This window comes from Zalophus californianus, chromosome 7 (assembly GCF_009762305.2).
Source record: "Zalophus californianus isolate mZalCal1 chromosome 7, mZalCal1.pri.v2, whole genome shotgun sequence".
In the NCBI taxonomy this organism is placed as follows: Eukaryota; Metazoa; Chordata; class Mammalia; order Carnivora; family Otariidae; genus Zalophus; species Zalophus californianus.
In genome coordinates this window covers 32,259,798-32,270,716 of record NC_045601.1, presented here as the reverse complement: position 1 = coordinate 32,270,716, position 10,919 = coordinate 32,259,798, and the positions used below count along the sequence as shown (strand labels likewise).

The 10,919-nt window shown below is 38.7% G+C and overlaps 1 non-coding gene across 1 annotated transcript; it reads right to left on the bottom strand.

The window, feature by feature from the left end:
- Positions 1-6,011: 6,011 nt before the first annotated feature.
- On the bottom strand, positions 6,012-6,116 carry LOC113928121. The gene has a single exon (XR_003521804.1). It is a non-coding gene; the product is annotated as a U6 spliceosomal RNA (small nuclear RNA).
- Between the last annotated feature and the right edge of the window lie 4,803 nt (positions 6,117-10,919).

Here is a 10,919-nt window from a genome sequence, read left to right as displayed (position 1 = left end):
TTTTTTTTAGATTTATTTATTTATTTGAGAGAGAAAGAGAGAGTGCGCACGAACGGGGGGGAGGGGCAGAGGGCGAGGGAGAGAGAATCTCAAGCAGACTCCCTGTTGAGCACAGAGCCTGACCTTGGGCTTGATCTCACTACCCCAGAGAACATGAGATCACGACCTGAGCTGAAACCAGGAGTCAGCCGCTTAACCGCTTGCTGCACCCAGGCGCCCCCTGAAGGTATCTTTTGGTGTGACTGTGTTTCTGACTTCCTCTTTCACTTGGTTTTGAGTAACATAGCAGCTGTTCAGAGGAGGTTTCCATCATCCTTGCTGCCAGCCATTTTTCTAGATGCCAAGACAACATTGGTTACTATTGCCATGTTACTTGAAATCAGTACTGCCCATTTACATGGTGGATGTAAACCTACGCAAAGCCATAGAAGTGAATGTTATGTTTAAGTTTGTAGGAATTTAATGGGAAGATATATGTGAAGTACTAACCCCAGGCAGGGCCTGGTGCATTATTGACAATAAAGTGTCTTTTATGCAGTGGCTTTCAAGAAACATTTATTGGACTAAAGAATGGATTTGTTACTCCATTAGTCTCTCTTCTACCCACTTCTATCCAGCTGCAGGTACTGAAGTCCACTACATTTAGACCAGGTGGCCAGGCCACTCTTTCTTTCATTCAGTCTGTATCCAGTGTGTCCGAAGAGAGCTGTTTGCTCAGTATTCACAACTTAGTTTTGCATTAGTTTTTAAATTGTAGTTCTATTCTCTGTGTCCTATGCTCTAGGTACAGCCCTACCATAAGTCTCGGCCTGCTTTGCTATGACCCTGATACCCACTGCTATTAGTCCTCGTCCTCCAGATCTATCAGACATCCAGGACAAGAATACTGTCCTCCCCTCTTCCTCTGTACTGCCTGTGACATCTCCACTGTCCTAGTTACCCGCGAGCAGGTAACCATTCCTGAGTATTGAGAGCTGCCTGAATGCTGCTTGTTTGGACACGGACTTGTTCTGGCCTCCCCACCCATTCTGGGGCCAGCTAGAGAAGATAAATTGGTTTCTGTGAGCCTTACCCTGCTACTTCCCCATTTATTTACTTTCCCACTGGTCTCTTCACATTAGTCAGGAACTTACAAGTCATCTTTTTATTTAACTTCACTATCATCATCTTCTTCATCATCATTTTTGTCAGCGTTACAAGCAGTTCTAAGAAGAGCCCTCAGTGAATCTGAGCTAATTTTATTCCTGAACCCCAAAATGACCTGATGAATCTTAAAGCTCTAATAAACCCCTCAGTATTGCTTCTCAGTAGGCATTAATCCCATTTTCTCTACTCTCCTTTCTGTTACTGTATATCACAAACGTTTGGAAAGATCATCGTGACTTGAGCATAAAGAAGGGCAAGACTAGTCAGTGAGACCAGTTATGAGGCTCTTCAGGGAATCTAGGTTAGAGATCTTAGTGGCTAAGAATAGGGAAGGCAATGGTGTTGTACACAGATGGAAAAGCTAAGAAAATATGTGAGGTAAAATCAGTAGGTCTTAACTTATGTATGGGTTAAAACAGAGATGATATTTTTCTCTCTGCTTTGGACTCCCGGTGGACTAATTCAGTGGTTCCACTGAAGATAGAACTACAGAGAATCAAGCTGTTGGGGGAAGATGATTGGATCAGGGTCAAGGTATCCGTGGGATATCCAAGAACAGTAAGATAACTGGTAATACGTACCTTGTGCTCTAGATATTGGATTTGAATGGAAATATCTTGAAGTCATCAGCATATAGATCATAACTGAAACATGGAGAAGGAGAGCATTGTCAAGAGAGAGAATTTAACGGAAAAGATGAAGGAGCCTAGAATTGAGCATGGAAGTACACAAAATTTAATGGACAATCAGAAACATCAGGGCAACAAAGACACAGAAGTAGCAGGTCAACCCTCTTTCAATAAATGTTATTGGTAAATCACTAAGCATTCAATCTTTATCAAACCTTGTAAAAGAACCTCAAGGGGGAAAAAACCCTGAAAATTAAAATGAGCGAGAGCAGACTTTATAGGACTTTTGTGACCCACACTGATGTATATTCTGAAGCCATTTCAGTATTTCTAGGCTTTTATCAGAAAAAGAACATCTCATTTAGAATTGAGATTAAACAGGGTAAGGATAAAGAGAAGGCTATAAAAGCTAACAGTACAAAGGGTCCAAAAGAGGGAATAATAATGAGCCTGAAGAGATGGCAAGTTATTTTACACTCTTTGGAAAGAGACAGTTAGTTGAGACTGGTTAATGAGTTGTCAAGGAGAGCTGGCTGCCTATGGCACAGTCTGGGATTCCTCTTACCTGTAGAAGGGGGTGGGATGGGCGAAATGGTTTAGACAGGTAGTGCTGAGCAGACTGGGGACTCTTTGCCATAGTAATTGCAACTGTAGAGCTCCCTTCAGTTGGTAGCCTCAACATTTCTTGACTCATTCTCAGTACCAGGACTATTGAGGGAGAGACTCTTTGTTTGCTAAACTCCATCTGCCACTTCCTAGACTCAAACGGACTGCTGATATTACCCGTCTTTAGAGACAAATCATTAGACCATATCAGTGAAAGCAAAAATAAAATCTCACAGTATTTATAATAAGGATAACATAATGGAATTGGCTTGGCTGGAATGATGATGTCATAATAACGATAGTTCTCATTTGAGTGTTTCTAGTTGCCAAGCCCCAGGGCAAGTACTTTATGTGCATTCTCTCATTAAATCCTTGTAATCCTACACATAATCTTCACTTCTAAAGGAAAACAGCCCCCAAACTTACATATTCAAATACATTCATTTCTAATGTTGATTGTCTTTACATGTATATGTCAAGGTAATTAATATTGAATTTGTCTAGGCTGTAATTTGTTTGGTTGCATCTATCTGCATTTGCCAGCTTGCATGTCAAAACCTAAAACTGTAGTTTGTGGTTGACAGTCGGAGATAACTTTCCTTTTAGTTTAGTTGTACTCCTCTAAACCTATTTGAAGCCAACCCCAAACTTCATTTCTTTAAAAGCCTTGCACTCTGGCATTAAAGTATTGTGAGTCTGCCTGTTTTGAAGACATTTGTAATTCTATAAAGAAAAATCACTAAGGAATCACCAAATCACCATTCTTATAATGGCAATTTCTGGTTACATTTTTTTAGTACACAGAGGATGAGTTCCTAGGAGGAAAACAAAACAAAACAAAACAAAACTGTTGCTCTTTTGCCTTATTCCATAAACTTGTCAAACTCAGAGAAGTACATTTAAAACTGGTGAGTACTCTTGGTAAACTACATGGGTTTCTATTTACAACTTTTTATTTTAAGGAGTTGTAATCTTCATGGCTTTGTTTTGGATTCCTTTATATATTACTTTGAAAATTAAAAAAAAAAAGCTAAACAACAATGTTGCATAACCAAAGTTAACAAGAGTGAACATGACTTGGTTGCATTAAATCTTTGAGATCCATCTGTTTCCACAAGTTTCTCCATTTTCATCCAGTGTGTGCTCCTTTTCTCATAGGCTAGTCCTCATGATTTATCTTGTGATCCTACCCAGCCTTCTTCAGATGTCTGAGAGGAAGGGGCAGGATAAAATTGTTACCCTCCACAAGGACAGCAGTATACTCTCCCTCAGACCAGAATTGATGGGTATCTCCAATAAACAAAATGACTTCTGAGGGACCAGTTTCCTTTTGATCTCCTCGTCTCTATGTTTTTCACTGTTTAATCCCACTAATACTGGTACCCTCATCCTTGCTTATTCTCCTGAGCAATATTCTCCATAACCACAGCTTCGAGGACCATACACTGATGACCTCCAAATCTCCAAACATTTCTCATCTTCAGGTCATATATCCAGGCTGCCTATTGGACATGCCACTGGATGATCTTTATATAACTGAAATCCAACATGTGTCTGTTGCTGAATACTGGGCATGCATAGGATAAAACTCCACAAAACTAGGCAGAAAATAACCAGATGACTGAGGAGCTCTAAACTGAACAATTCCTAGAGCTCACATGTAATTCATGATTGGAGTAAAAGATTGTCCACCTCTGAAGCAGGTGTAGCGAGTTGATCTAATCAGGCCATCAGGAGTCATGTGCTACCTATCCACTGAGCATCAGTTCTAAAGGCTGAATATTATGCTGTAAGCGCTTGAAAATGACAAGTCCCCACTGTATTTGGATTTCTCTTGGCCATCCTATCTGATCCTTCCTCTCCCATCTGAGCATAAATGGGGAAAAACAAAGATGACAAGCTGAGTTGAGTTTCCTGGTTAATTCTGAGCTTCCTTAGAGGATCTAAGCAAAGTGTAAGTGGATGCAGTTTTGTGTGTGCTTAAATCTACATGCCACACCTCTCCCGAGTCTCTAATTCTCACCCATGCTGAGAGCCACGTGCAGGGTCATCCAGCTGGTGAGAGTAAACAACCATTCAGGGCTTTTGGCTTTCTGTGTATGTGAGTCATGGAGGGGTGCTTGTTGAAGTGTAAAGAAAGATAAACACGTGGCAGCTCTCTAAAGCCTGTTTCTGGAAACCTAGCAGGAGGGAACAGATAGCCATTGTTCAGAGCCTATAAAGTGTTATGAGACTACAGTGGGAAATGCATACTTAGGGAAGACCAAATTTTTGATGGATCAGAAATTGAAATGCTTGTAATTAAACTGGAATTAAACCAGTGGTGACAGAGGGTTTTTTGGGTGAAAGGATATAGAGGTAGGAGAGTAAGAAAACAAGACTCAAGATCAAGGAGTTGTCAAGTTCAATTGGATCAGGAATTCTCATAAGAAAACAAAACAAAACACTGGAGAAAACCTGATTTCCCCTGGAATAGACTTGACCGTGCGTGAGAAAAAAGTATTGCTGAAGCCCTTTTGCTAGAAGTGACTCTACAACTGTATTCCTATGTGGCAATAATGACCACCTCAATAATCTATACATACAATCGCCAAATTCTAGTCTGCCAAAGAACCCCATAATAACAGCTTTCTGTGGGAGCTTGTTCATGCCTTAAGCCTTTTTAGATTCTGCACATCTCTGAAAGAGCTCCGGAAATAACCTAAATCCAGCACTGCGTTCACATGCGAGCAAAAGGTGTCCTGCACTTCAGGCCCTGCCTATCACAAACCCAGTATAAAGGAATTTTGTAAGGACACACAGGTGCCCTTACTATGGATCCAGCACTCAGCCCCGACACAGAACAACCTGGAACCATGGACTTTCCCGCTGGGACTAACCTTGTTCAGGCTCGAGGGAAATGTTTGTGCCTATTTTGTGCCCTGTGTCCCAGAAAAAAGTGATTATATCTGGTTCTCTGTTGCTGTTGGAGAAAGAAACCACTTTGGAGTGAAGGCAGGCTTTGAACAGCAGAAACCCTTGAGTATGAGAAAATATATGGAGTGATTTATCAAGTCCCTCCTTGCAGATAATAGGAATGCATATTCATTCTTTCCTAACGAAGTGTGCTTTCCCAGTAGAGCAGCTATTGTTCTTGCTATTCTTTGTGGTTCTGATTCATGGTTCCAGGGATTACTCTCAGACGAGCACGGTATTCATAGCAGTTGTATATGGTGACTGTGGAACATTTTGCATAGTACTATGAATTTTTTAGTTTATAGAATATTTACTCTATTGCTATTAAATTTCTATACCCATTGCATTAATCATCCATGTATCATTGGACCATCAACAGAACACAGAGATGTGCACAATAAAAATTAATGTGCTTGTCTTTGATAATTTGCTGACTTCCAGTCATATAAAAACCATAGATTTGGACATATTTCCAATTTTGTCATAATGACAGTGACATATGTCAAAATAAGAGAATAAAACATATTTTTTTACAGTGTGTTAGCTTGATTTACAACTTAAATATAGAGACATTCGGTATACTGACCTCCAATTTTACTTTTTTTTTTTTTCATTTTATAGGTATTGGTTTACCAATTGGTGCAATAGGATTTTTTAACATGCAGAAAACATGAAAAAAATATGGAACACTTCATGAATTTGTGTTGTCATCCTTGTGCAGGGGCCATGTTAATCTCTGTATCGTTCCGATTTTGGTATATGTGCTGCCAAAGCGAGCACTCCGATTTTACTCATTTTTTTTATTTATTTGTCAGAGCGAGAGCACAGGCAGGGGAAGTGGCAGGCAGAAGGAGAAGCAGGCTCCCCACTGAGCAAGGAGCCTGATGTGGGACTCGATCCCAGGACCCTGAGATAATGACCCAGACGTCACTCCAATTTTATTCTTATCTTGAGTCCTGCAACCCTTACTCCTGGGCCTGTCTTACCACACTTGACCCAGCACTATCCAGTTGACCAGAGTTAGGTGACCTGGCTTATTCATAGTGACATTTCAAGAAGGAAAAGAAGTTATATCATCTTAGCCTGAAAATAACTTACTATTCACTCAGAAAATATTGATACATGCCTTTGGTTCTGGTGACGTAGTTTCTTTCTAAAGAGGATTTTCTCTTCCTGAAAAAAGTCAGTCATTTTTATGTTCTGCCTTCTTACAAAGTTTTGTCACTGAAATTTCCGCGCCATGAGTTGCAATACAGAACATATGCAGAATAAATTCTGGTTTTGTGCAGAGAAAGACTTAGGGAAATCCTCACTTTTCAAAGGTCACTGCTTGCTGTCCGTGACATTTTGTAATAACTTCACCCCTCATTTAGTATTGCTTATGCACTGTGTGTGGGGATAATAAAATGGGATGTCAAATTAGTCTGTCAGTATACACAGACATATATAATATATATATTTATAATGAATTTATCTCTGTAAATAAACTATGATAGAGAGAAGAGATGTAACAAAATATGTTAAATCTATATTGGGAGCTTGTATTGTGCCCAGGAAAATTTTTCTATAATAGTTTAAGTGAAAACCATCTATTAGGGTAAGTTGCCTGGAGTAGAGAGAAGATAGTAGTTGGTCTTCAAGGGCAAATGACAAAGATGGGACCCCATCCTGAAGCTAGGATAGATAGTCTATGCATCCTGCTACTCTTTTCTATTTTATTTTTTATTTTTTTTAAGATTTTATTTATTTATTTGAGAGAGAGAGGGACACAGCGAGAGAGGGAACACAAGCAGGGGGAGTGGGAGAGGGAGAAGCAGACTCTCCACTGAGCAGGGAGCCGGAGGCGGGGCTCGATCCCAGGACCCTGGGATCATGACCTGAGCTGAAGGCAGACACCCAATGACTGAGCCACCCAGGTGCCCCTCTTTTATTTAGATGCACCCCCACTAACAAAGGACCAGGTTCCAGGATGGGAGCCCCTACCCTCTCCTTTACGTAGAGGCCCAGAACTATTTGGGCCTGTCCTGCTGCTTGGTTTTGTTATTTCTTTGTTATTTCTTAACTAGGCTTAGGGTAAAGACTTAGGCCTTTTCTTCTGAAGAAAAGTTAAAGGATCTTGAGTAGCTCTTTGAAACCAAGCTCAATAAGCCTTGCCCTTGAAACCATAATATCACTTCTAAAGATTGTTTGTTCCAGACATGCTTTGGAAACGTAGGATAAACCACTTGGAAAATGATAAACTTTAAGAGACAATATAATATTTGGTTTTAAAAATATGTTTGGTTTTTCCTAAACATGTTCTGTGAAGCATATTATGTCAGTAAAGTAAATGAAGCCTGGTTTCTGATAAACTTAGAAGCATTAGATTTATTCATAACGTCCAAGATTTTTTAAAAGTGGTTTAAAATTAATGATATTTTGAGAAAAATTTGGCAGTTCACATCATTGGGAGATAATTATAAACACCCTCCCTTAAGCATCTTATAAACCAGACTTCTGATTTCCAGGGTGCCATTGTCTGGGTAATAGAGAGAACGTCATCTGTTTGCCTTCATTATTGTTTTCTTATTTCTTTAGTTTGTTTATTTCATAAAGCCCTTTGGATTGAAAACCCCATTGTAGAATTAACAGAGTGGAAAAGATCTTTAAATACGTTGTTACTTTTATGATTTTTTTCTCTTATTATAAAATTAGAATCATACCTAAAAATGAAAATCAACATGTATTTACATTATTTTCTCCTCTTCCAGTTTCAACCTAAGCCTCTATTTTTTCCATGCCTTGTGTCATTTTCTCTTAAATTATAGTATACAGTCTTTTGTTTTCTCATTCTCAAATATGCTTGTCTCTCTTGGGCTTATTTGTCCCAAGCTATTTTGTAGGCATTTCTATTTATTTTACTTTTTTCAACTTGGTTTGGTTCAGAACTCTTCTGACAAGGGTCCCTTGCTTTCTAATTTCTTTATGTTAATGCAAATCTACATAATTGCTTTATATGTTTGGTTATTGGGCCCTCTGCCAATTCCGTCCCTCTCATTCCTTGCCTCTTCACTCCTACAATCAGTGTGCTTTTACTCATAACTTAAATACAGCTATCAAAGTTAATTAATCCGCTTGACCATTTGACTACCCATTTGGTTCTTTTCCCCATTATCTACCTAAAACCACACCAGATTTGACAAACTACGGGCCCCAACCAAAGAAAACTACCAAAGTACTTCTATATTTACCTAACATAAAAATCTTAATAGCCAATAAAAATACTATTTTCTTTTCTAACTGCGTGTCTAGATTGATCCCACCAATCTTCAAATTTTGTCTTCTCTTTTCTCCAAAGAGTTATCTTCACTTTTTTCTAAGTGAAAGTGATCTTTCTAATCATACTCTTCTCAGACCATTCCCTTCTATGACTCCATTTGGCTTTTGTAAATGAATCATGTGGCCCTCTCATGCTTCTTTAATCCTCTCACATACTGTTCCAGTAAACAAATCCCTGCTAAATTTTAATTGAGGTTCTTTTCCTTCATCCTGGGAATGGAATCAGGAGAAAAGAAACTGCCCTCGGCTACGTTTTTATTTGGAAGACTTATTTTTTTTCTCAAAATGAAACTTTATCCCAGTTCACTTATTTCTCCCCCAGTCCTTCTTTCAGATAAATTTTCCATGTATCAAGCCTCCAGCCTAGACCAATACCACCACTCATCTATGGTTTCCAAAACCCCAGCTACTACCAGTGAAGAGCCCCAAGTGCCACAGATGCCCTAACTTATCTCCTCTTCCCTAGATGTTGGTATATACATATCTTATCTCTCCAGTTAGAGTATAAATTCCTTTAGAATAAGAACTAAGTGTTTCTATGGTTGTCAAACCAAATGCCATATCTAGTGGGTGATAAAATCCATTTAGAAAGTTGTGACCCACACTAAAAATAAATCAAATATAAACAAAGAGAGGCTATCCCAATGAATTGCTCATGGTAAGAATAAGAATTAGCCAAGATATGGAAACAATCTAAGTGTTGATCAGTGGATGAATGGATAAAGAAAATGACTGGATAAAGAAAAAAATATATATATGTATATATTTAATGGAATAATATTCAGCCACAAAGAAGAAGGAAATCTTGACATTTGTGAAAATATGGACGGACCTTGAGGCATTATGCTAAGTGAAATAAGTCAAACAGAGAGAGATAAATACTCTATGATCTCACTTATATGAGGTATCTGAAAAAACAAAAAACTGAGCTCATAAATACAGAGCACAGATGGTGGTTGCTAGAGGCGGGGGTTGAGAAATGGAAGAAATGGGTAAAGGGGGTCAAAAGGCACAAACTTCCAGTTATAAAATAAATAAGTCATGAAAAATGTAATGTAGAGCATGGCAATGCTAATTAATAACACAGCATTGCATATTTGAAAGTTGCAAAGAGAGTAGCTTTTAAAAGTTTTCACTTCAAGAAAAAATGTTGTAACATATGACAACTGACAATGATGGATGTTAACTAGGCTTGTTGTGGTGATCATTTTACAATATACACAAATACTGAATTGTTATGTTGTATATCTGAAGCTAATGTTGTATGTCAATTATACCTCAATTCATAAAAACAAAATTTAGAAATGGGAGAGAAAGAGTAAGAGTTGTTTTGGGAAACATTTTAGTGTATGGCCACTGGGTCATGACCAGAATTTTGAGAAGAACTGCACTACAGATAAGAACACAATAGATGCCTAGTATTTGGTCATTTAAGTTGTTAAAAAAGAAGAGTTGAGGAAAGATTTGGAAGAAGCCTGTCTATAAAATTCTGAGGCCTTTTTGTGGCTCTTGCTCCTTGGCCCTTCAGTCTGTGTGGGGTCTCAGCAGTCTCAGGTTGCTTCATTAACATGATTGAGTACCTCTTTTCCTTGTTCAGAACATTTGGATGAGCCACAAATTCCCTGAGAGAATTCATACGCCGATGTAAGCCTCATGGTGGACACAACGCATAAACCCTTCTGTGGGTTTTCTATCTCCCAAATGGGAAGTTAATTATTGTTGACATAAATTGCTAAACTCCACACCCTTCAATTTATTTTAGCAAATATTCGTGGAGTGCCTCCTCTGTACCAGGATTGCGTGGACTGAAGATACAGAGTTGAATCAGACACAGAGTATACCCTGGAAGAGCTAATGATTTAATACAGGAGCTGACAAACCGCAGCCCACAGGCCAAATCTGGCCCACAGTCTGTTAGTGTAAATAAAGTTTTATTGGAACTCAGCCAGGCTCATATGTTTGCAATGTATAGTCTATGGCTGCTTTTACGCAACCATGCAGAGCTGAGTAGTTGCAACAGCAACCAGATGGCCCACAGGGCTTCAATTTTTACTGAAAAATATCTGTGAAAAAGTTTGCCAATCTCTAATCAATAAAACATCAAAATTTAAGGTAATACTTCTTTTCTATGGTATTTCGATATGCAAAAGCAACAGGTATATCAAGAACAATGTAGTATTTTCCTTATTTTTATGACTAAACAACATAGATTATTGGTCTGATGGTGCAGCCTTAAAAGTATCCAAGAAGTGACCCCTTTTGAAA